Source organism: Bombus flavifrons, chromosome 11 (genome assembly GCF_040668555.2).
Source record: "Bombus flavifrons isolate JBK064 chromosome 11, iyBomFlav1_principal, whole genome shotgun sequence".
NCBI lineage: Eukaryota > Metazoa > Arthropoda > Insecta > Hymenoptera > Apidae > Bombus > Bombus flavifrons.
The window spans coordinates 11,359,398-11,384,844 of record NC_138452.1 but is presented as its reverse complement, the minus strand read 5'-3'; the positions used below and the strand labels follow the sequence as shown (position 1 = coordinate 11,384,844).

At 42.7% G+C, this 25,447-nt stretch overlaps 1 protein-coding gene and 1 non-coding gene across 3 annotated transcripts in view; one reads left to right on the top strand and one right to left on the bottom strand.

Moving 5' to 3' along the window:
* vg (transcription factor vestigial) overlaps positions 1-25,447 on the top strand; it is a 78,256-nt gene that overhangs the window by 20,185 nt on the left and 32,624 nt on the right. The gene's annotated exons all lie outside the window — the stretch shown is intronic.
* TRNAS-UGA (transfer RNA serine (anticodon UGA)) lies at positions 16,701-16,782 on the bottom strand. Its single transcript has one exon. It is a non-coding gene; the product is annotated as a tRNA-Ser (tRNA).

Sequence of the window (25,447 nt, the reverse complement as noted above, 5' to 3'; positions counted from 1 at the left end):
TAACGGCTTCGCACAGCTACCGAGAATTTCAGATTTTAACAGAGGCGCTGGTAAAACGTTCGTTCTTGTAAACAATAAGAGAATCTAGCGAGTATCTGCGAGATAGAACGTAATCCATCGTGTACCAAGTTGCGAAGTCTGGAATATTTAATTAGAGGGTGTGCATTAATACGATAATTATAATACAAAAAATAGATTTTTTATTTTAATCGTTATAATACAACTTTATTGTCCCCGATCTATTTTCGTCTGATAATTTTCTACTTTTCCGTACGCACTTCTCAATATAGAACAATACGAGTTAAAAAGTTACTTTCATTTATACAAAAAGATTGCGTAATTTATCCGACAACACCGAGAAATCAGATCGACGAACGATTCTTGGTCGGTCGCGTGCAAATCGAAATCGAGCTGAACGGAATGGAACGAAGGCGATCAGGAACGAAGCCAGCAATCGAAACGGAAGTCTCCCGGGATCTGTCGACGATATATAAACGATCGCAAGATTTCCAGGGTCTTGGTGGTTTTTGCCGGTCGTAAGTACTGCAAGTTTGTCGACGGACGTGTCCATCTGTCCATACGAATTTACAATTCAATGACTGGCTGCAAAAGGAACGCGTCCATGGTTTGTCACGAAGGACAGTTAGACAGTGTATAAAGAGTCCTGTGCGACCGAGCTTCGACGCCGCCACTTCCTTCTTCTTCCTCTTCTTTTGCTCTCTCGTTTTCACCTCGCTTCCTTCACTTCCTTTCTTCTTCTTTCCTTTCCCTTCCTTTCCTTTCCTTTCCTTTCCATTCTCTTCCTTCGTTTCGACTCTTCTTTCCGCAGTGTTGCTTACGTAACCCAAATATTATTCCATTGGCCGGTCGACTGGATGACTGTCCGTGGAATTTCACCCTTCGACAAACGCTCGTCCATCCGGTCGACGATTTGCAATTCCGAACGGCCCGTTCGCCCCTCTGTCCCTCTATCGATTCAGCATAATTTTTTCGCCCGCTTTCCTCTTTTTCTCGCCGTTTATTCTTCGGTTTTGATACCGTTTTGTCCAAGTTGTTGATGCTAAAACGACGATTTTTGAATTGGTTGAACAGAGAAGCAAGATGGTTTCGGATGCGTTCGGATAGAAATACGAAAATTGTCGATTCAGATTGAATTTCGTGGTTTAGCTATTACAGAAACAGAATTGTAAAAGGCACGCCCACGTAAATAGCGCGAACGTTTAATTCCTACGAGAAATCCAATCCATCGCCATCCACGATCCATTTCTATCGTATAATGAAAATAATGGAACAGCGATAGCCATTCGAACGTCTCGTGGAATCGTTTGGCGGATCGGCACGATCCCTTTGACGCGAGAAAAGCGAACAATGCGAGTAGTCGCGAGATCTCTCGACCATTATAGACGAAGGGAAGGCTCCCGGAAGTGTGGCGAGATCGAATCGATAGCGAATAACCTGTTGCTAGCGGAGGACAAAGGAGAGTCGGATTGAGCGGCGGGAGAGGGGAAAAAAAGTAGAGTCAACGGGTATCAGGAAGCCGAGGAAGCCTTCGAACTGGCACCGGAGCCACGATCTAGGACGATTTCAATACTGGATCGTTTCAATGCCGCGCGCAAACAATTGCTGGCGGTGACCTCGATCGGGAAATGTCGATGAAAAATGCATCGGTTATCGAGAACAGCGTAGAGGTAACGTCTGACACCGATTCCGCAATCTCGATAGGGATTCTTTGAAATAAGGATATTGCGATGTAATCGTCTCGAGTATCCGATCAGCTTTGTAATTGCGAGCTGAGATTATTTTGTCGTTGTGGATGTTCGATAATGGCAAAACTCGATCGTACGTTTAACAATGTCTATGCATTTTTACCGAAATAACGGTATATTATGAATTCGCAATGTTTTCTGCGCGATTATCTACCGTTTGTTCCGATAACGGTGTCGTACCAATTGTCAGCGAGGTTGGTAGTTATTTTGAAACGAGTGCAAATCTAGCGAAGCGTGAAAAGCCAAATCGCTGACAATTCTTGATTAATTCTCGAAAACGGCCGGGCGACAAATTTTTGGCTGGACACGATTCATCGGTCGTTCGCCAAATTCTTCACGTGCTTCGGCCGCTGTTCGCTCGAAATTCACCGACAACGTACCGTAAGAGAGTCGTTGCCGAAATAACGACGTCCGCGCTGTCAACGATTCTGTCGCCTAAAAATCTCTGTTATGTCGTCTCGCGTGTAAAAGAATTTGATCTAATTGAGAAACAATTTTGTTTCCATTCTAGGTGAATACTTGTTAGAAACTCGAACGATACATACGTAGATGCGTACGTACTCTGTATCGCTACTGTTATCGTTTAACGATTCAATTCTTAACCAATGCACGTGATGTATTCCACGTTACAAGAAGCTGCATAGTATCGAAATAATTTATTTTATATTACCTTCGTGGAGAAACACTGGCACATTTAAGAATGAGCGATCGTGTCGGGCTCAGGACGCAGAGCAATTAATTAGGAATTGTTTCTGCGATATCGTGAATCTGATCTGGATGTAAAGGGGCGACCATCGTTCAGTCGGAATCTCTTTGATACGTCAGCTGTCGTGCAGGACCAGTTCTACTGGACGAGTCTTTGCCTACCAGTTCAAATAATATTCCTCTGCGTAGCGCGTGTCATTGCGCGGTAGTTGGTAGACCGTTTCAAAATTAATAAAGCCGATTCGGTCTCTACTTGAATCGTCAATTAAAACACCATCAGAAATCAGCGAGGAAATTAATTAAAGACGATGTCTTCCCTTGAGAAAAGAAAACGGATGACCGATCGATTTAGCTTCATTAGTCGTACACACATATATTTAAACAGCAACAAATAAATGAAAAAGCTCATCTTTCATCGGTATATCGATTTACTAAATGTTTTAAATTAAAGCGTAAAATATTCATACGCGTGACAGATGTATGTAACTTGTGCGATAATTACGAAATTTCTTTCGTTACACAATGTCCTCTAAAAATCTCGTCCATCAGAATTTCGTTTTTATTTCGTTTGCGTAGACGCTTGCACGTTTACGCTATTTTCCTCGCTTCGCGCTATGTCTCGTACACCCGTGCGTCCAACTGCGAGTCGACAGGCAGCCGCGATGTTGGATTTCTTTCGTGAAACCCGGTTTCCATCGATATCGATACTCGCGATGATCACGTCACACGCGAAAAGATTCCGCGGCGGCAAAAACGCGTTTCGATCGGTGGATTCCGAGAGATGAGCATACTCGTGGAAGTTGTCGCGCGATCCGCCACCCCTAATACCTCTAGAAACGAGCTAAAAACCGCGGCGCGGCGGCGCGGTATAACGAGGACGTCGTTGCAACAATCCGGCGGCAAAAAGAGCAGCAAAGGGACCCAGGGAAACAGCGAAGAAGCGGAGGAGGGGGCAGTTAATTGCAGCGAGAGATGCACTTCACGGTCGCGGTACGTTATTTACGACTAGCTCGGTTTCCATGGCCGCTTTCCAGCGTGCGGTTTGCACGCTCATTTGCAGCGGCAGAACTCGCGGCGAACGCGACCGACTGTCCAACGTCGGCTAAACGCGCCTAATTCCTCATCGATATCGAAAGAACGGAGTGCAGGGTATGCGTGGTAAGTGGCGAATTAATAAACGCCGTCCAAAGCTCGTAAGAGCCAGGCAGCAGTCCTTTCGACGTACCCGGAGGACTTGTGCGGTAGCACACCGATAAGCCTCCATTACTGAAATACCGACTGTTTAACCCCGCGGAACTCCATGGTCCCTGTGCAATTCCTCTGGCTCTCCCTCTATGTACATCCCTCTTTCTCTATCATCCTTAAAGCCTGTGCAACTTCCCTCTAACCGCATCTTGTGTTTCTTCCTCGCTCGCGTCCCTGCCGTCTCTGCATCCTTCGTATCCGAGCTTTATCTGTTTCTCTTGTAAAACGTCTCCACGCGGTAGCGTAAAGCCGCTCGCCTGGCATCCGATTAATTAATGGCCCGCGGAAAAGTCGGGAAAGTTATTAACCCTTCCGTTGGCCGGTATCTCAGGCTACCAGATTGCGGTCCGGCAAGAGCAGATCCAGAGAGAACCGCGGGAGCGAAAGAACCGCTTTCTTTTCCCTGCCTTTTCCATGATTTATTCTTGGACGTAGCCGACCAGCCTGGGTCCATGGAATTCGCCGGTGTGCTTTTCGCGCGAAAATACTTGGCCGCCGAGGTTCCAGCCTTTTTTCCATTCTCTTTCGACGCGGAGGATTCTTTTTCCGCCGGACCAAGCCGAACGGCTTACCTCCTTTCTGTCTTGCTAGGCGGACGCGGATCGCGCATCTGGCATCGCGCTGGTTCCCGCTTCCGTGGAATTCTCACGTGGCTGATTCGATAACGTCGGATACTTCTGTGCGTTTCGTGTCGCATTCGGTTTGATAATGGGACGAACGAGAATGTCGCGCAGTTGTTAACCGACAAATTAGGATTGCCGGCAATACGAGATTTTCTTAGAAACTTGCAAGATTTTTCGTTAAGCAACGACATAGATACATAAATAATTTATTTATCTACGTCTGTTGTACGGACCATGTATCAGGAGTAAAACTTACGTCGGTAAATTCTTCGTCCTCTCGTGCAATCGTTTACCTGTAATTGTAAGTTATGCGAATTTGTCGAAGAATTTTATAATTCGAGTTGCTTCGTTCTCTGAATACAGAATAGCCTCGATAGATCGATCGATCGAACGGACAATCGTGGAAAAACATTTGAAAGTCGGTCCTTAATTTGCTTCGCTTTCGCTCGTTGACTGCAAAATTACGAGCGTACACCCTTGGTTCGCTCGAGCTTTCGCCAATTAGAAATAAGACGCAAGTAATAATACTGTCAACTTATTTGATTCTTTGTCTTAGTTACAGTTTATCGACTAACCTGGTTATACGACTGCAATTCTTATTAAAGACATTTTTCATTTGTAGCGAGAAACTAGTTTGAGAAACGAGCGTCGTGCGATTATTCGTGCAACGTGATTATTCTGTATTCACGATACTCGTTATCGTTTCGAAGAAAATTAATTAGTAATTGTAACCGGGAAGCGAGTAAATTTATTTGAAAGCTGAATAACTGTCTATCGATATTTCTATAATTAATTTATACTTTTTAAAATAAAAGGAGCGTACGGAGGTTTATTAATAGCCGCTGTTCAGGCTAGGGTTAATTAAATGTCAGTCTCTCATAAACAGAACTCAAAATATTGCCTATCGTCGGACTCCATAAACGAGTATACTCCCTCGGGTTCCGCACAGGGTCGCATAATCTGTATACCGCGTTAAAATTCTTATCGTACATTCCACATGCACAACGGTCCTGCATACGGTTTTATCACCGTCATCTGAAAAATAAACTCGGAACATCGCTTCTTTTCGTTTAATCGCCAACAGTGTAAAGAAAGCAGTTCGATGCGCCAGAATCGAAAGACAAGAATATACAGTTACGTAATTAGAACGACTACGACGATTTGGAGGGGTAAGATTATGCGAAGAGATTATACTCCGTGTAAATAATTAAAATTACTATTTCGATCTTTGCGTAAAGAAGCCGTATTCGAGGAGACTTCGTTGATATCTATTTCCGCTATCTGTCCACTCGTTTTTGTCCCCAACTGCTAGTGCCTCGATTTCAAACTCATGGAAACTGTCGGCGAATAAACCGTCGTTATTTAGCCCCGACGTGGCACCAAAGTCTAAAAGCCTCCCCTGGTTACGCCATTGCATATCTGCCTGTCGCGGGTGCATCAGCATGCACACTATTGCACACGCTCGCAACCGTGGCTGGTTGCGACGTGTAGGCTGTCCAGCAGGTATGATTTGTCGCATCGCCGGCCAGCTGCTGCCCTCGTGTTCTCCCGGACTTTCCGAAGAAACCCATTTAGCCCGGCAAAAATATTTCTATCGGGCTGGTCCGTGGCTCGCGCGCCTCGTGTGCGACGCGCAATAAGCGGTGTGCACCACGAGCACGTTCCATCCGGTCCCGCGAAAAAATCATGCGCGCGTCCCATGCGCGTCCTTCGTCTTTTTGCCGGTCGATGATGCATGCGCGCGTACGATGGATTGATAGGGAACCCGTTGCTCCCGCTGCATTATCGACTTGGCGAATATGGTAATAGCCATAAAGGGAGAAACGAAGAGAAAACGGTGAATTGAGTTGGTTTCTGATTGTTAGGATTCTGTTTCTTCGAACGTACCGCTTTTTTCATTCCTATCGTCAGATGGAAACGATTAAAACGAAGCCAATTTATTACGACACCACACCACACGGAATTTCCAGCCGTACAATACGAATTACAACAACAAATTGGATCCCACGGCCGAAAGGGGTTAATAAATCGACCACGCGTCACTTTTCCCTAAATATACTTTTCTTTGAAAATAAATAAATTCGAAGGAGGCATTGTTCCACGCATCTTGCGCAAACACACTCCGCTGCCACGGCTATGAATCAAGCTGTCAATTCACCTGGACCGATCCGTTGGATAAAAAGAATTTCTCGAAGCAGCGTTGCCCGTGCGTCACGGATCGTCGCTCGGAAACGCAGTTTCTCTCGAATTCGCTAAGAATAACGGGCTTGTTCGGAATCGTTCGGTCCCATCGATGGCCGGTCTGTTGTCCCGCGGTGACAGCTCATCCTCCGAAAGTGATTTATACAGACATCGCTACTTACTGGTTAACTTATGGTGTTTACCAATTCAATTAGAGGTACGCTGTGGCTCTCTCAGGGCGAGATACATTTGTTTCAACATTAATTTACCGAAACGCCCCGCTGTCATAACAAAACTATAATAAACCGTCGGTCGGTTTGGCTCTCGGCCAGGCAGGGACCAACCGCTTTTTGAGGGTTCATAAAATTCGTCCGAAACGTTTCGAACGACGTCATTGTTTCCTCGTCGCTGCTTCCATCCGATGCCAGTTATAAATCTCGAGCTGATAATGCAGTCGCTTCGTTCATTTTCACACGATCGAACCTGTTTCGCGTTTCGAAAACGTTTTACCAAGTTGTTGTGAGATCCTCTCGATGGATTTATAGAGTTTGTCCTAAGGGTTGGAATATCGCAGTTTTCTAGATCGAAAATTGGTTTTGTAATGGACGCGTGATTTACAGACAGAATAAATTCGTGCTTTTAAATTTTATCCTGGGTTTTTAATACGATAGAGATTAAGTATTTTTATCGATTCTTGTCTGTAACTATAGCGTGCGGTCTTTTTTTTCCAAACTATTCTTTTCAACGATATTGTTAAGAATTCTTCGTTGCGCGTTAAATCAAGTTCGAAACTTTCACGCGTGCTCTATACCGCTCAGTGGATCTTGAAAATCGAACGAACGAAAATCGGCTCAGCTTCCATTTGAAATTCGATTTTTATCCTACCCGGCAGATCGTTACTTAATTCGCGTAGAACCGAATTAGCGCGCCACCGTTCGTCAGATTTAGAGCGAAGCGCCGTTGTTATTTTTCCAGCGCGAGTCGCACGAGCGGGGCAAAGCGCGTCGTGCCGGGAATGTCGAGAAAAACGAAAGAAAACGCGCGAAAGCACGCGGCGATTTTCGACTCGGCGCTAAAGCACAATGCCTGCGAATTCTTCGCGGGTACGACGCCGACGAGCGCTCAGCGTCTCTATATTTACGAGCGAGAAAGTGACTGGTCCGGTTGCTCGACTGATTCACCATCGAGATACGGGTTAAATTCGATTGTTCCTTCGTTCTATCGTCACCTGTCTAATTTAACGCGTTTCTTGTTAGGCTGATCTTTGACGACTTTGCGTTCGATGCCAGTAGAACCGGCTGCGCAACAGCGAACACTCGTTCAGACAAACGAGCGTGATACGAAAGAAAGATACCGAAAATTCGCAACACCAAATCTACTTAATGAAAGAATAAGAATTCGCGTAAAATATGCGAAGGTTTCTCACACCCGGCTATGTTGTCAACGCGTTGAATTAAAGTTCCATTCGATTTTATCAACGACAATCACATTTCAAAGACATTTTTCCAACATTTATCAGCATAATCTGGCAAGAAATCCAGCTACTCTTTCCACCTACTCCCCTCTACCGTCTCTTTTTTCTCTCGCAAGTCACAGTGAAATAGATTCGTTAGAAAGAAAGGCAAAGAGCTGCGTGTCTAACGGTCGCGCGCCTCGCTACCCGGAGAAACGGATCTCCTTATTTTTCTTGCGCGGCCCCGTAACCGGCGCAGAAAGTATAAGTTATAGCGACGAGAGTGAACTCTCGCTGTAAAATATATACAGCGGGCAGTGGTCATTAAGAGAGTCATTTGTAAGCAGTTGTAACCGCGCGTCGAGTGCTTTACGATAGCCGAGCTGTATTTTATGCCGACAAGAGGTCCACGTCGGTAACGCGAGCTCATAATGAGACTAGCTTTTATAGAGTCGAATGGTTTTTCTCGGGTTTCCCGTGCACACGACCCGAAAGTCACGTCGATCGGTTCGATCGAGACCGGAAGCCGCAAGAACCCGTCTCCGTCTTGATAGAAGCGTGTCGATTTTCCAGACGTTGCGGGGGATCTACGAACGCCGGAGAAAGTTCCACGACTTCCACCCTGTGGCTCACGAACTTTCATGAATACCGGTATCTCCTTTCTCATTGTTAGTTCTTTATTCCATCTTCCATTCGGATGGTAACTTCAGAATCAGAGTTTTTTTTTTTTTGTTTTTTTTTGCTATGAATGTATTCCATAAAGTAGGTATTTACGGTAACTGGAAAAACGTATGTGCTCGTATTTTTCAATTAAGCGTCTCGTTTCATCAGGTTCGATACGACGACAGTGTAACGATCGCTTAGAACGTCTATATAAAATATATGGTAATATGTTTTAATCTTCGTTTATAAAACAACAAGTAAACTATGTACGTGCTTCTTTAACATTTTGACAATTCATATTTCAAGAAAAAGATCTATACAGAAATACGTATTATTAATACTAAAAATGGAAAGGATTTTCCTGTTGTAACGCGTTAACAAACATTATCGACTCTAATTAATGGAACTCCTATTACCATGATTATTCTCATCGTTACAAAAAGAAATAGAAAGAAAAGAAACGAGTTCTCGAATGTCCCTGCGGGTAAAATCGAATCAAGGCCTCATTAGGCAAGCAACGAAAGGAACGGGGCGCAACAAAAACGATTCGTCGACGAAACGTTGACACCGCTGTTACGCAACGGTGTAAATCGGCACGAGCGACACCGCGTGCTTCCTCATTAACCGGCGCGAAAGTAAATCGCGAAACGGCCAGCCAGACGACGATTTATAAGGAATTTCGGGATTCGAGATTAGAAGAGATGCCGTTGCAGCCGATGAATCACTCGGAGTTCGCGGGCTGCGATTCCTGGCATTCAAAAGAGGCGTTAAGTGATTAAACGACTAGTTGTCATCGGTGACATTAACATATTGCGTTCCCCGCGGCCGGAGTTAATGACTTGTATCCAAACTACCGGCTGTCATGTAGAAAAGAATTATATATGACGGGGACGACAGTGGAAAGTGATCTTTCTGGCTGTGAACGAGATAAGAGATAGAACTGAATCTTTGCCGAGCACGATGCGTTTTGGGCACATCCGCGCAGCGTTTATCTGTCCTCCGTTTTGCGCTTCTTGTTCTACGTGTTCAATATTTCTTCGTTAATTTTAAATATATTTCTAATACATCGATTGAACGATACAACGAAAAAGAAAACGATAATAAAAAAAAAAAGATTTATTATCGATGTTTCTATTTATAATCGATTACGAAGAAATTTTCAAGAAGAGAAGAACGGAATAGCATAAAGAGAAAATAAGAAAGAATAACGAAGAAGGAAGAGTGTAACGAAGAAACAGGTAAAAAGAGGACAAAAGAGAAGGATGAACGTAGAACGGAAGAGGTCCTTGTGGACGAGAATCGACCTTCGAAACACGGAGAAAGCTCTCCACGTAAAGATCCACGGATAACAGGATATAAATGAGTCTTCGAGAGGTCCGAGGGCAAATATAGACCAGCGTGTTAGCAAGAGGTAGTGGCCTGAAATGGGACCGAATGGCACCAGTATGGAAATGCGATCGGCTTTTAAACGTCGAACCGCGCTCAGCTATGTTAATTCCGTACGTGTTACTCGAGGTGTAGCTTCTGTTTATCTTCGAATCTATCCAATGTAGCTTAACGAACGCCGGAGACCACCTACGTATAACCAAAGTCTAGCTGCTATTTTTTCTATCCAAGTTATACAGTTTTTTTCACGGATAAAACCGTGACGATCGTTTTACCGAAGATATTAGATCGATAGGAAAGCTTTTTCGAGGATTTTCATAAATTCCAGCAATCCACTAATTGAGATGTACGTATATTTTAATTGTTGAAACATGAAACATTAAGAGGCGGATAATAGGTATATCTGGAAATATCAACTGCTGTTGAAATTTTAATCAATTTGATCGTTCTGCAATACAAACGCATCTATGATTTCAAAGGTACTCGATATCAATGTATTGTTTTCATGATCAACGTATGTTAATTACAAATCAGGCGAAAGCAGAGTTTATTAACGTAGTTTAATCTGATTGTATCGATCGATAATTACTTTGATATGCAAATTAATATATTTTCCACAAAGTTCTTTTTGGAAATCTTTTTGGTTGCAGCTTGGCGAAGATGACAACAGTAAGATATAATATTTTTATGGAAATAGGAAGTCTGACGCTTAAAATTGGTTAAAATATTCTCTCTTGTGGAACAATGTTCCGATTCTAAAACGTAATGATCGGTGTAAGACGTAGGATTACTATCGCAAATATATTTATTGTTTTCTGCGGCTTGGATTTCTCACGTTACGAACCATGTGAATCGAGATCTTCGTAAACGAAGTTGTTACGATTAATAATTCTAACTCTTTTCACAGGAAGATCGTATCGCGCGTCGTAAAATAATTAACAAATTGAACATCCGTAAGTATTCTATATCTTAATGAAACAATTAAATTTATCTATGACAGTAAAACTTTGTAACAAGGTTTCCTAATATTAATGTTCCTCGTCAAATCTACGACAAAAATCTAATTGAAAGTCGTCAACTGTATGTTCGTACTTATTCCCAGGTTCGTTTAATTTCATGAAATTTGCCCCGTTCTCTCTTTTTTTCTTTCCTATACCCGCGATGATAAAACGCAAATTCATCGCATCCTATTAGAGCTCTCGTAGCGGGAACCATTTGAATTGCAAAGAATTAAATTCACCATGGAATATGAACGGCAAATAAAAACACCCCCTGCTTTGCCAATTACGTACATATATGCACAGTTCGAGTTGGTCCGAGTAAAATATCACTCGCGTGACTGTTGAACGTATACGTATATTACAAGTATTCACATACGTATGCGAGTTGTACAGGAGGGAATCTCAGTGTGTATCAATTCCAGGCATAATACACGTGTGAAATTTCTCAGAGATCTTTGTGCTGTCCGTTGTCACACGTATTTAGGACTTTTCTTTTATTTTCTGCTCTTGCGAATGAACGCTCGATCGGAATCGCTCTGTAGACAAAATCAATAGCGATGGCGAGACGTACGATAGTTCAAGAAACCGTTTGAAACGAAAGCCGAGTACAAAAGGGGTGTTTGGTAAATGGTGAAAGATTCTCCATCAGATATCTATTTATCTTTAATCGTAATAGTTAAACTTGAATTAAAATATGGTAGGAAAACGTGTGAAAAGCGATTGAAAAGTAGGAAATATATTTTATTCAGGCTGTTCCTGAAATTTCTCGAAGCAAAGATGCTCGCGGCAGGGTTCTTCGAATTCCACGAAGGCGCTGTTGCTTCTAAAGCCGAGATGTTCGCGTTGATTAAGCGACGACACAAACGAACCGATCGATCGAAGGGAAACTTCGTAGTCGAGATTCGAGATCGCGGAAGGCGAGAAGCCTGTATGAACTTAATTTGATAGAGGCCGTGGCGTCTGCATAAAACGAGCTAATATAGAGCAGAGCCTCCCTCGAGCCAGACATTTTGCACGGTTCTCTAGTTTCCCGGGGTTAATAAAGACACCTTTGTGCGTGCCGCGGCAGAGGCATACACGTTCGCTTCTCTCGAACCGTTTGCACTCTGGCATCACGATTAAGGGATCGTGCGTGATCATCGTTTCAATTGAGAACATCACCTGTGAAGTGGTTCTCTCGAATTTGACGCAAATCTTCCGTGAACCGTGCGCGCGTTATTCGCCAGCAAAATAATTCAAAGATACACTTGGTCGGATTATAAATGCTTGTAACGTGAAATTGTAAAAATCACTGCAGAAACAGTGGAACTCCTTGAGCAAGAAATTCGAGAACCGTCGGAATAACTTGGAAGGTAATCGTAAAGAACGATGAACAATTTGCAGTTGGCTGAACCATTTTAAATATCTGAAACTGGAATTTTCATATCTACGCAGAGAAATGCACTAAATCATAAGTTAGCCTGCTGTACAAATCTTCGTAAATGTCGCTAATAATTTTCCAACGCACAAAGTTATTGTTTCCTTTCACGAATAACAGGAATCACCGTGATCGTTGTTCCGTAAATGTCTGTCGATGAAATCAAAGCAACAGAACGTCTGAAAAGTTGAGCGATCCTCTAGAGATGCAGCTGGATGATCAAAGGGGTGTCGTGAAAAAGCGAGGTTTCGGGGCGACGGTGCCAGCATCTGTTTTTCATTGGACCGGCAGCTAGCCGCGAATTCTTCGCGTTTTCGCCATTTCGTTTGGCGAATCCCGTCGGCGAAGGAAGATTCCGAAAGCTCGTCGAGAATGTCCTCTCATTAATAAAAGCGCGACGCGACACGTTATCGAGACGGTCAAACAGATGCGTTCACCTCGCGTCGCTTGCCAAAGCTGGCCAGAACTCGAGACTTCCGTGGAATGCACGAATCCGGCATACTTTCATCAATTTCGCGTGTCTGATGAGGCCACGCGCAGCTATTTCATTGACGACTCGAGCGGATAAGCTTTAACTGGCGAACCGAGCATTGACATGGAAGCTTCGTTATCGCCAACTACGATAACGCGTTCATCGATGTTGGCGAAGACGCCAGCGCTCGTTGAGCGTACGTCGAATCTCGCTGGTCCAAGTTGCGATATCGGCAATCCCTTCGTTCGTGTTCTCTTTCTATAGCAAAATTGACAGAAGAAATTGTGACTTGAAGCTACGTGTCCTAAGTGGAACGAAGAAAGATCAAAGAAATTTTGTATAGCTTCGTATAAAGAGAGAAGCGGCAGGAGATTGTTACACATAATCACGTGTTTAGAAGTTATACGTTATAATAACAAATTTTCGTTCTGAAATTAAACGTTCGAAGAAAAGATATCAAATGTAAAATGAAATATTTGGAAGAAAGATCTTAGCTGTAAAATTAGATACACTAGAGTTAGAGTACGATAAATAAAGGTTATTAAGGAAGTAAACAATGGAGCTTGCGGGCAAAGTTCATGAAAGAAGATCGCGCAAATTGTACGGGCAGCTAATTTTTAAACAAAGCCTTAATTTCGTAGCTTCATGATATCGTTGCTTACCGGTTATTACTCGTCGGGATAATAAATGATTATTACGTCGAGGAGGAAGAAGAAGAACTTGGGGGACGGAGTCGAAGCAGGGTCGAAGAAGAATTCTTTGATGTTTTCTCGCTCGACCTGCTTCGAGCGGAGCGACAAATTCTCCGATATTCGAGCGATGAAAAGGTCCTTCTTGTGGGGTTTCTTCACGGTTTTCATTGTAATATGTGCGGATTAGAGTATGGTGAATTAACGCAGAATGATCGATGCTTGTCGCGTTCTTGGAAACAATTTTTTATTAATTATACATTTATTAAAGCAAATTAATTCACGTGTATAGTTTCTACATGTACAATTAAAACATGTTGCGATAAAGGAGACGTTAATTACAGATTGAAAAGAATATTTGTGCACAGCCTAGATGTAGCGATTGTTAGTCATCGATAAGATTTTACGCGGTTCGAATTATGTACGAAGCGTGTAACACGCGAAAGCAGCGCGTGCCTCGCTTCGCATAGAGTTAGCAGTGATAAGACCTCTTTATCAAGGTTAAATAGCGTGTAAATGGAAACGGCAAGTTACACAATTAGAGTAGCTTTAGATAAGTATGACGGACGGAATTTTAAAAATATAAATTCAATGGTTAAAGAAAAACAATGCTCTGTGTTCGCGTAAACATCTGGACCAAAGACATTCGTTTCTTTTCATACGATACGTTTAACCATATTTTCATTGAGAAACACACAAGAAAAGTAAATAAAACATATTTCATCGAAAAGAAGCCAGTGCCCTGATATTTGCGAGCGGCAGTGCAAGTGTTGTACAAGTTGCTATGGGTCGAAAGAAGCGAAAGAAGCGAAAGAAGACGTCAACGGGCGCAACAAAGGCAGGCGGAAGATCGGATCGAAGGGGAATCGAGATAATTCCATTTCAGTACATCACACACCGGCGGAACGGTGTTGAATCGGAAACGGGGAATCCACATCGACGATCGCGATCGTCAGGCGTGCACGGTCGCCGCTTACTTATTTCTTCGCAAATATGCCGGGCTAGCGTTCTCCTGCTTGATGAGTGCGCAAAGAGGATAACGAAGGCCGTAAACCTTTCCAGTGGCTCTGCATGCGATTTCTGATTCGCTTCCACGATCGACTAAACGACCGGGCGACGTCTTATTTGCGCTTTCGCATCCTTTTCGTCTCTACTCTCTCTGTTTCTTGCATCGTTTTCTTTTTCTTCTTTCTTTCTTGTTCTTCTTGCTCGATGCTCGACACGGTACATTTGTCCTCGACCGTACAATGGTTCACCGCGATTTCCGCGATAGCCGACAGCTTTACGGTCACCTCGTCTCAGAAGAAAACGTATGCTAATTCGTCGACGGGTCTGATTTCTCGCGCTTTAAAGGTCTGAGATAGGACGGTGGCTTTTGATGTGGATCTACGTTATTAAAGTTAAATTATTGCCACTTCTTACACTTACATTAACGCGTTTCCATTTGTACAAGTAATTTCAAGAGTTTCGCAATCATCGCGATGGTAATTAAATTACTCGTATTGCGCAAAATGGCACAGTCTGTCGTCTCTGATTAACAAATCCTTCAATTTCTTATTATCAAGATCTTATAACAGGTTTCTTTAAAAATACCTCCTACAGATAGTTTCATAATTATTTAATTGTAAGACATTTATCTTTGCGCCAAGAGAGTGGATTTGTGCAACGTTTGCGAAATCGTGCGAAGAACAAAGTTGATTAATTAGTTAGGTTTATGGGAAAACCTATATATTTTTACACACTCGCTCTGACATCCTTCACGACAAGTATAATTGTGAAACAATAATAAGCAAACTGCGATATACATACATAAATATCGGACAAATAGAATTTGTTCGTTCGAGAAATAATTTTATTTACGTAAAACGTGTAAAAAAAGCGAAAGGTAAAACTTCCTGACAAGAAGCAGCTGGCTTCGACCAATCTGGAACAAGCACTGCTTAATTTTACCCCGAAGCGAGCGATTTTTATTCACGAGGCGGAGCGCGCTTCCGGTCTGGTCGCGGCTTTCTGTCTGCTGCCGTTTCCGGCAGCGGAGAACAACTCTCCCGGAGGAAATAATTTCATCAAAAAGTCGCGTCGAGCGTGGAAGAAAGCCGCGCTCGGCCATGCTTCTCCAGTTCGCGCAAGCGCGTTTTACGCCGCCGTAATTGCGAGAGGCATAATTGCAGTCCCCTTTGTTTCTTCAATTACGCGAGTTTTATAAACGAGCGACGCGAGAGAAACGCGAGGGGACCGTCGAGGAATTTTTATGAAATGGCTTCTGTTCTCGGCGGCGTTGTCATCGCTTGCCCGTGGACTCCACCTACGCAACCACCACCGAAAAACGAGGGTGTTCGTAATTTTCCTCGCGTTCGTTCGCGATATTTCGATAATTTTCCTTTTTCACATTTATATCATTTTGCGTGTCTTTACAGAGAAATTTCGTAAGCGTAATAGGTTCTGCACGAAAGTTCGATGTTCCTGGTCAAGTTAGAATTAAATCTATCGTAGTTAAATGTATGTCGAATAAGAATGAAATTTTTACTAGAAACACTTCTTTAAAGATACATTCGTAATACTCATTTTACAATTCTGTTACAAACTTTAAACGTTGCAGACGTCGTCGCTCGTAGAAGTAACTTATCTTTCGCAATGCATCAACGTCGACGTAGGTTTTATCGGGTCCTGCGTGCCCTTTGCAAATTATTATCGCTATCATCGAATCTCGGTTGAACGTAACGCTCATTGCGTAGGTGCGATGACGAATTACAACTTCCTAATCTCTATTCAAATCTGCATACTTCATACTTCCGAGCAGTCGTTATACTCGCGGAAGCCACGCTTCGGAAACCTTTTCTTCTCCGATTCATTTACAATCGTAGCTGACGCAAAATAAATGTTATAAAAGTGACAAATGAACGTTGGAAATACGCGAGTTAAACTCTATACCGTGTAAGCTTCGAGAGAGTAAATACGGTCATAGTATATCTCTGTAGTCGTTTGAGATCGATTTTTTTTTTTAATATTGTATTGATAATAATTGAAAAATAATACGTATATGATATTTTAGCATCCTATGCTTGTGTACAAATGATTTAAAAAAAAAAAAAAAATTTTCGCTGCGGACAGGATTCGAACCTGTGCGGGTAGTACCCAATGGATTTCAAGTCCATCTCCTTAACCGCTCGGACACCGCAGCTCTGTTCAGTGGCTTGTTACATACGGTATGAATGGTGAATAGAACGCTAAAAAGTGTTTGAATATTTTACTACAGATAAAAGATAGATTAGCGTAATGATATAATAATAATATAATGATATAATAAGATAATAAAAATAGATATTAGGAATTACGCATTACGTTGCGTAACAAACGTAAACAGATTGTATTAAAGAAAAAATTATTGTATAAAGCAAAGAGATAGAAGAAATTCTTATCATCGTGATAAAATAACACTATCGAAATATTTCGTAGCCTAGCAAAATCAGTAATTCTACAAATCTGAAACGTTATAACGCTTTTCGTTACAATTTTCATGAAAAATAATTAATTCTTTGCTTTCGCCGCCAATCGAAGAAGGAACCACAAAATCACACGATTGCCAACGTGTTAATTAAGCTTCAATTAATAGAGTCCAGTAAGTTTCTTTCACGACGCCACTGCTACTTGGGTAAGAATTTCAATTAGCCGAGGAAACGATCGAACTAAGACAATTACAAGGGAACAGGGTCGCATTTCCGGGTTTTAACGAATGAACTGCAGATTAATTAAACTCGCTTCTCTCTCTTTCTTTTCTGCAAGGTTCTGAGGAAAGCGGCACATTGCGACCGTATTAACGATAATTGAGTCATCTCACGGTTGTTTAATTGCGATCGTTAACAGAATGATATCGAGCTTCGTGTGTAGCCTTGGTCTTAAAGTGAAAAGGAAAAAGAGAAATTGTGATTTTCACGACCGTTATTCTCGACTCGTGTCGCTCGCAATTAACCATTTTCAAGGATGATAAGAAAGGACACGCAGGAACATCAATGAACGTTTAATTTAACCGTTAATTGCCAGATATAGCGACGTTACTCTTTTTAACGTGTCGTATTCGTTGTAACATCTCAGTAATGCTTATGTCTTTATTTGCTAATTTATAAAATAACATTGCTTAATGTCCATCTACATGGAAGATTTTTTCTAGTTGTTTAGTGAATATTCGTAAAATTTACTGTGTATCGTTTCAGTTTTTTCAATTTGCATTTTAATTCGTATTTAGTTTGATTTCTAATTTAAAATTTCTCGTTCTGTGATCATGGATCGAAGATCGGTCTTCCGTTTGTGACATAAAATATCATTTTTATTCTCTTTCGTTTTCACCTCGTTATTCTTGGGCATTAATAACATAAATTTTTAACTTAAACTATTAATCTTATCTTTATGGACGTCGAACAATTGGGAACATCGTTAATTCGTAAAAAAAGGTCTTTAATTTATAAGACTTCGTTCGATATAACCCGATCTCTTCGCTTATTTACATTTCTGCATCGCGATAACTCCAAAAAAATTACCCACTCTTTCACAAACAAAGCTATATAGCACACGTATACGAAGTTCTTCTTACGTTCCAGCCCCCGATTCTGCAATATCATTGCGCATTCACTTATAACAACATTAAGCTCATTAATATCATCAACAGAAGCAATAAATTTCCTCGTGACCATACCGCAATTCGCCGACTGAGAAAGTCACGATCTTATTTGTCGTGTGACTTTTCCTCGTTCAAAAGGATCGAGGTGAAAAAAGAGGAACTTTTCCTCGTCTCTATCGAAAGCAAGGAAAGACGCAATGAAAACTCGTTTCGGACCTGCATTCAGAAAACCAAGGCCGTGTATTCCCTAGCGACTAGCGGACGAAATATCAAAGGTTTTCGCGGATCATTTTTCATTCCCATAATCGGTCGTCTCATCTCGAGCAGCTCGTGACACTGCACTAACTGACAGTGACGAATCGACAGTTGTTGAGTCAACCCTTGAGACACTGACTGAGACTGGTGTCTCTGTCCCACGCGTTTCGTGACTAATGAAAACGTAGCGTCCTTTCGAATCCGACGAATTGTACTCTGACTCGATCGGACTTTATTCGTTGTGCCGTGAGAAGTTTCAGATCGCTATCAATGGTCAGTCTAGAAATGGAAAGTTCGATCATCGAACTAACGTGCAACGTTAACTCTTGCGAATGATTATGGCTGTATCTAATAAGTAAAAGTTATTTCACAGTTTTGGGAAAATGCGTCGAGGATTGTCCGACATTGGGAGATTTTGTACTTTTAGTTAATTTTGTGTCTGTAATTTAGAAAAAAAAACTTGCTAAGGACAACGAAGAAAAATTAGAAAACTATTAAGAAGGTAAATAATAGTTACTTCTCTCTGTTGCGTTACGCAACATTAGCTTTATCCTTCCTTTCTCTATTTACGAAACTACAATGGTATTTGTTATTAATATCTATAAGACTTGTAAAACGTCAATAGCATTAGATATACGTCATAATTGCTGAAACGCTTTACACAAATGGTAAACACGCTGTGCCAGTCATTTTATCAATTCACGTCACATGGTGCGTAGATAAGAATGCAAGAATATTAGCATCGATTCATTAGTCACTCGGTCTAGAAGGAATTAAATTGCATAATATCTCTGCATAATTATATATTTTTTTTCTTTGTTTAACCTACGCCTTTAGTATTCGCTTTCTAAACTTTGAATTTTACAATGTTACTCGTAAAAAGGTCGTGGAATGTCAATTTGTTAGCACTGTAATTTTTAATTCTCAATTTTTATAGCGCAAGTAATCAAAAACAAGGTTAATAAAATCACACGTATACCTATCTAATGGCAGAATCAACGCTATCGTGTTTTCTTTCATTCAATAAGCATTCCAAGCAGTTGCAACTTTTAATTACGTATAGGTAACTGTGAGACCAACTTTCTTTACGGATACGCGAGACCTGGCAATCGGAAACCACGAGCAAGATTCATAATTATGGGAGGGAATTAATGCAATTGCAACTGGTCAGTCACACGCTGACGATTACGTGCGCGCTTAAATGGCGACACGGGAAGTTTCGTTCGGATAAAAACCGTGGCCCTTCACCTGTCTCATAAACGAGCCGAGTGGCTTTCGCGTACCATACTGGTTTTGCACCTTGAGCATTGAAAAATGCACAGCGCGCCCGAGAAATCGGGAAAGTTAGAATTAGGTACATTTTGCACGAAGCGTTCCGCGTCGAACGTGCTTGACATACTTTTCCACGCAAACTTGCCAAACGTGAACCGAGACTTTCAAACATATAATATATCGATCTCTGACAGTTTGCGATTAAAGGATTATTTTGTTACTTCATTTTGTCATCTATTTTTGAAGTCAAATTTCCGAACAATCTGAAATCACGAGAAATTAACGGGTGTTCGTTTTTGTTAGAGAAAAGAACGAGAAGAACCTATTTTATTCACTTCGCAACTCGATACGATTAATTATAATTTTTATCATAGTTTCTAAACCTAGCCCGTTCCATGCTGGCAAAGGAACAAAACGAGTTTAATTCTACATCCTGTCTTTTCCCTTACATCCCAATTTCCACACTGACTTATCAGAAATCTGGTCGTTGAACGATCCATGGGAAGTTCAGTCTCGATAATTTTACTCGGCGTAGCGGTAAGCATTCCCCGCGAAGTTTCCGTGCCTTCTCATCCACATAATCTATTCACCTCTACTATACCTACTTGCATAGCCCGTAGAACGGAAAAAACACTTATACATGAGTACGTGTAGACGTGGTGTACAATAAAAAGAAAAACTGTGGAAGGAAAACGGTTGAAAAAATGCAGCAAGAAGAAGGTAACTTCAATCTCGTTGGAATCCCTCTTCGTTCAGCCGTATCCAATATAGACGTTCCCCGGTAGGAGAGGAGGCAGCGACCGCGCCTCCGCGGAACGGATTTTCGAGTGATCGTCGCGCCGCAAGGTGGAATGCACCTGCTACGCGCGAACGATCTTGGTTCAAAGGTTAAGTAGAAAATGTCGTAGGTAGGCACGCGAGGGGAGCGAGGGGGAGGTGGTAGGAGGTCGGGAAGGGCGAAGACGAGGGCCGCAGGGCAGGAGGAGGCATCGCAGACCGAAGAGGCTACCGCGGCAGAAGCTAAGCGCATATTAAGGAGGCTCGTAAAATTATAAGCATTCCTAAGAATCTGGTAATACGTCGACGCGTGCATTATAGCTGCGTGGTGGATGTGTACACTAACGTGCGCGCGCGCGTTCGTGGACGTCCCTCAGAGACGCGGAGACTTGACCTCGACACACGAGTGTAACGCGTATGCGTGTGGGTGTAATTTATATTAACGATGCTAGAACGACGTGGCGGCTCTTTGAAGATCCGTGATATCCCGGTGTCGCGGAAAACGTGGTGAGAATACTCTCATCATTCGAGAAAGGTCTCGCGGAAAGACAGCAGAAGAGCGTGCGCCGGCGGCGGCGGACCGTCTCTTGTCGGATCGACGTTGCGGCCCCCCGAGATATCGCGAATGCAACTATTTGCGACTCTCTTACGCCGAGCCATTAGAATTGAATTGAATAAGCTTTTCCTCGAGGGCCAGCTGAGAACGCCGACGAGACGCCTCTCACTTCGACCTTTTTTTCGCGGACTTGCTGCCGTCTCTATACGCCGCACCGACACGGTCGACTTTTCGAGATCTTGATCGAAGATTTGTAAGTGGTGATCGAGCTTCTTCAACGACTTCTGGGAAACGGACTGAAATGCGAATTGATTCGTTGAACGGGGAATTTGAACGGTTTCCTAATGCATAGGTTAAGGGAAGGATTAAGTTTGAGATTGTACCTTGCAGCGGTGTTATCAATCACCATGTCATTTTTGATAATTTGAAAATTGATTTTGCAAAAGCAATGATTTTTTCCAAACGCTTCGATTGAAGTTTTATTTGAAAGAGGACGTTTCATCGTACGAACGTAACTTTGATTAACCAACGTAGTTTTAATTTTCCAAATGTAAGCAGAACGGTTCAGAACCAAATGCAGCAAGAGGTAGCGATTCATTGGTCGGCAACATCTTTCAGCTTGGTTCTTTTGGTTGGAAAATCTTTGGTTGTATTGAAAACAAAATAAGGAAGCTTCCGCGGCTATAGGATCGGTGCCCCGTTCTACTCCATCGTAGGCAAATCTTTGAACGAGCGGATCGCGATTCACGTCCGTGGAAATTAATTGCTCGTCGTGGCGGTAGCATTGACGAAGCGCAAGGGACGCTAGAATAGTTCCCAGAACCACGGAAGCCACGCGACTGTTCTTCCAGTAAACTGGTTTATTGTTATTTACGGTCGCCGACCGGACGCCATTAATCGCCGCAGGTGACTATTGTAGCAGCTGCTTCTCGTTACGTTTTGTCCGCCAGCAAAGACTTCGGGGCCTGCACGATAGATCCGCCATTTTCCAAACGAATTTGTTGAACGAAATTTATGCGTTCATTGTGATCGTCCACTTTGCGTCGACTCGGCAATTGCTTCCGATTGTTTAGCCAATTGGAAGCGATATTTAGTACGCTCGATCCGATCACCGTCAGCTGATATTTTCATGAATTATCGATCGAAGAATGTGAAACGTCAACGTTGCATGGAGTTCTTTGTTCCGTCGTATATTATTGGCTAATGCGTTAAATGCAATTATCTTCTCGCGTTAATCGATTTCGTGTTTGCCACTTATACCAACAAACTGATCACACATCAGCCATTTTCTTTGGTATTCGAAGAAAAAGGATAGGAACGTTAATATCGAGATTAAGGTGGAACACGAATGCGATTAAGACTTTTTAGAGCTAAAATGTAAGGCGATTGGTGTTAAAGACTTATTTCAAGCACTTTGAAGAATAATCTCGAATACAGTAATAACCGAATAGCACGTGTTCCACGATAACATCGGCGCAGCTGTGGATAGGAGAGCAGATTTGCGTGTCAAGATCAAACGGGAGGTTAGAATCAGAAGAACACGTTAATCACGTTTAACATCAAACACTAGGAAGGAACGGGGAAACAGCGCTATCCTTGATGGTAATTCATCACGCTGGATGACCCGTTGGATTACAGCGAAATGCACCAGAATCGGACCGCAAGCAGCTGTCCTTTTCATTCAACTAGTTGGCTTTGAGCTAGATTTACGGCGAAAATTTCTGCTTCTAACGTCGGACGCGGTTTACCTCTGCGAACGATCAATTTGTAAGATACAGTGTGATCGTATTTAATCGTGAAATGTACCCCAAGTGCATTTAATTGCAGTAGCGTTGAATGGTCGATTAAATACTAAGTTTTTAACCTGCTAACTGGATCGTCTACTAATTAGAAGTTTCTACAGTCATTTGAAATTAGAAGCTAATCGAGCAGTTTAACATAGACGGATTTTAATTCTTGCCGAATACGAGCAAAACACGATACGATTTATTTTCAGCAGAACGAAATAACCAGTGACCATCGTATTTTTGATCATTTACGTTTTAAAAATTCCATCGAATGTCGCAAATCGTTCGAAAGTTTTAAAACACAATGGGACTTTCTCGAACGCGACTCGACATCCATCCGCGTCTTACTTTTACTGCAACGCGCGTTCCTTATCGAAGTTAATTCGTCCATAACCACGAGAAACGCGCAACCTTTTCACCGTGCTTTCGAGGAAAAAGTCGAAACAAAAGACACGCAGGCGTGTCGACAGCGTGGTAAGACGGAAGTCCTGGCATGTCCGTTGAGAAGGACGAGCAACAGGGAGAAGTAACACGTCACGCGGATGCGATACGATGTTGCTTGGTGTTGGCAGATCGCGGAATTGCCGGGATGTGCGACAATTATCGGTACGGAATCGCCATATCTCACGCGTACCAGGCCAGGTTGCTTGTTCACGGTTGTGTGCACGCGCGTTTCTATACGCGTCCGCGCGAACTCGTGTCACAGCTCGGGGCAAGGTGTGCTGCAACGTTACATTCCTTGCCGCTGTTCCGTTTTTAGTCTAGGAACGCCATTCTTTGCGACACGCGCTAAAGGGGGCTACGCTCCGTGCCACTGCGTTCACCGGCCACCTCTGTTTTCTGAGGATCGCATTCCGATCGCCGTTGCCTCCTCGCTCTGACCACGTACGAACGATCGATCCTTCGATCGATACCTAACTCGATATTCGAGATCCAGCATCCCGATTCGATCATCCTTTCTCTTTCGTTTTTACAATTGTCCAACCCATCTTCTCGAATATGACGCGTTGAATTTATCGTCGTCCTATTAACGTTTTAATTCTTCTCTTTTTATACATCTTAAGTAACAAATCTTATTTATTATTTATCGTTTTGAGAAAATAAAACAGGCGAATCTTAATATTTGCGATCATATTACAAGAAGAGTTACCAGTTTCTTAACGAAGTAGATTATCGAGTAGCGTAATCTTCGTTTAACATCGAACTTTCTTCGCTGTTCGCGATGTACATAGTAGGTAATCTCGTTTTTCTTTGCTCAAACCAATTATCATCTCATGAAAATCGCGCGGAAAGATTCCAGAACCGTGGCATCCACGTATCTTAATTCCCATTGACCGGTTAAACCTACTCCGTTCTACGGAATCTCCGTGTGACAGTAAAAGCGACCGGTCTCGCTCGTGGCTTGTACTCGCCGGTTTCTTAGCTCTACGTAGCCGTTTCCAGAAGTCGGTGTAATAAGAGTCCTCGCTGCATTCGAGACGAATCCGATCGTCCTCGATACGTAGCTGCATCGCGGCTAGCGCAATACCGGTACAGCGACAGAAAAAAAAAACAGTAGAGAAAGAGAATGGAAGGAAAGAGTTAGAAAAAGAAAGAAAACGAAGGGAATCGTCGAGATGTATCGTATGAGATAGAGAGGTTGCGCACGTAACGCGGGGAAGACTCGAGAATCCGAAGGCGGTCTGCGTGTTCAATATTAATCGAATCGTCGTGCAAAGGATCGCATTCTCGCGAGCAATCTGCTTGGACCACGTAACGAACGACAGGTATTCGAGTATCGCGATGAGAGTCGGCAGAATTATTTTCGAAAGGGGATCGCGCCGCGCGATCTTTCTTTCGATGCGTCACACGATTGGTTGGCAATCGATCGACCCGCTTCTCTAACTGGTACAAGCGCATCCCGCCGACGACAGAGATAATCGTTCGACCTTATTTTCATGCCATCGCGCGGATCGGTTCTATACAAGGTGACTGGTTATGCTTCGTGAACGATGGCGAAGGAAACGCAAAGGGTGCAATCTGGAGGACATTACTGCGTTATGGCGCGGAATAACGACCAGACTGTGGATTGGACGTTTGTATTCGATACGTTTCGTTCGTTCGTCGCTTTGGTTACCTAGCGAGTGTATAAAAGCGAAAGAATGAATGGCGATGGATCTGATAGAACCTATAGAATCTCTATAGAATCTGATAGAATAATATGAACGAAGTAATTGAAATTGCGTTTCGTTAGGGTTCTGAATTTAGGAACTTTTCTCATTCAAATTGTAATGGCAATATGCTGCGTATTTTACGGACGATTCTGTTCATTCGTAATGTTATAATTACATACGTATGCGTATACGATACCAAAAGTTTCTTCGTTATGAAAGTATTAGTGTTCATCAGGATGAAAACGTGTAAAGAGATGCCTGAAGGAAGCGACGAAGGCGGCGCATATTCCTCTTCCGCCTAGCTTAACGTCAGCGAGGTCTCGCTTTTGCGGACAAACGGAAATTGTTCGTGCAGCGCAGCCGCAAAAATAAAGGAATCACGGTAAAACGTCGAGGCGAGCGATCCCCGTAGAAAAGCACGCGCGCTGACT